Source organism: Octodon degus, unplaced genomic scaffold (assembly GCF_000260255.1).
Source record: "Octodon degus isolate 3935 unplaced genomic scaffold, OctDeg1.0 scaffold00010, whole genome shotgun sequence".
NCBI lineage: Eukaryota > Metazoa > Chordata > Mammalia > Rodentia > Octodontidae > Octodon > Octodon degus.
The window spans coordinates 8,645,968-8,647,715 of NW_004524586.1; positions in this window are offsets into that span (position 1 = coordinate 8,645,968).

A 1,748-nucleotide genomic window follows, 5' to 3' on the forward strand; every position below is an offset into this window, starting at 1 on the left:
TGGAGGAAGGAAGGAGGACCCAGGACCACCTGCATAGGTCTGGCCACCAGAGAGCCAGAATCCAGACTCCAGGTCTTCCTGACAAGTACCTGGCACTGGTCCTTGCCTCTCCCTTGGGCCCTGGCTCCCAAAGTGTTGACCATGAAGATCACTCACCCCGAGAGAGATGCAGGTCCTGGGGCCCCACAGACATATAGCACCATAAAATCAAGCTACAGGGGAACCCCAAGGAGAGCAACACTCACAAAAGAGAGCACTCAAGGCCCTCCCACACCACTGCTCAGTGGCAAGGCACCATCGTGCTAACCACCACAGAAAGCACTTTCCCTTACCACTGCCTAGGTGCTATGAGAAGATATCTTGATTTTTTGGTTCATATGGAAAAAGGATCTAGTGCTCTGGGTGGGGTGACCCTACCTGTGCACACCACCTCAGTGTAGGCTGGCAGGTCACACTGTTTCATGAAGTTAAAGTTGACCTTGCAGTGGAAAATGCTGGGCTCTTTTCCCTTACAGGTCACAAATCTCTGCTCCTGGCCACCAAGGAGCCCGCTAGGAAGGTTTCTGGACCACTGCAAAGCAGTGCCACACTCCAACTCTCTGCAAAAGACGCCTGCCTCCACCTTTCCCAAGTCACATCTCACAGTATCAATGGCTGGGTTCACCATTTCAGGGGTCCCAGAGCATGGGCTGCCTCGTCTGCCCAGCAAAATTTGCCTCCAGAAACTACCTGATGGAACAGAAGATAAAGAGCACCAGTCAGCAACTGCCACAGGCACTTGTGCAAGGGCTGGTCCCTGCCTGGATTTGCCCTGAAACTAGAGCATTTGTAGGCTCTCAGGTTGCTTCCCCACCAATGGTGTTCCCCCAGGAGAACTGGGGTAACACAACCCCTCCTCATGTGTATCTTGGTCAGTGTGCACAGCACAGAGAACAGCTTCCAGGGAGCCTGCAAGGAGGTACCCCAAAGGAATGACCATCAGGACAAAAAAAGAAAGCACACTTGTGACTGATTTAGAAACCAGAAGATCATTACACATCAGAGAGAAGTGGCTCCAGGAGAGAAAAGGGGATCAAGGACAGGCAAGGAAAGGCCCCAACTCATATTGTTGCAACAGAAACCTTCAGAATCTCAAGGACTCCAGGCAAACCAGGCACTCGCTTCTGGCCCAAACCCTTCCCCATTCCCTGGATCTCATCTCAGTGGAACCCAAACAGCACAAGGGGCCCTCAGATAATGGGGGATTCAGACTTCACTGTCCAACCTACCTGAGCATGTGACAAAGGCAACACATTGGCAGCTGCAATGACCGACAGGCCCCCAGTCACCCAGAGAGCACTGCCAAAGAGAGGCCTCCTCACCCTGGCACTGGGCACCATAAAGCCAGGGTGGCACCATGTCTTGGGGCAACAAAACATATTGAGGTGTGTAGAGTGCCTTTCTACAGTAGAGCTGTCTGCAGATCACTGAGGCCTCTTCCATGCCCCAGCGGTCCCCACACACCAGGCCTTGCTGCCCACGGTGCTCCACATGCAGTAGGCCATCACAGCGAGATTCTCCCTTCAGGAGACTTATGGACTCCTCTCCAGCAGAGCCTTAGGAGATAAGAACACAGGAATCAGGGAGAAGATTCTGATTTGTTACAACACAGAGTTAGAAAGCTTGCCTTTGTTTTTAATGCTGAGCCTCAATTCTTTCTAGATTTTTCCTACGATTAATGCTTTGCATTTCTTGACACCAAAATTTTT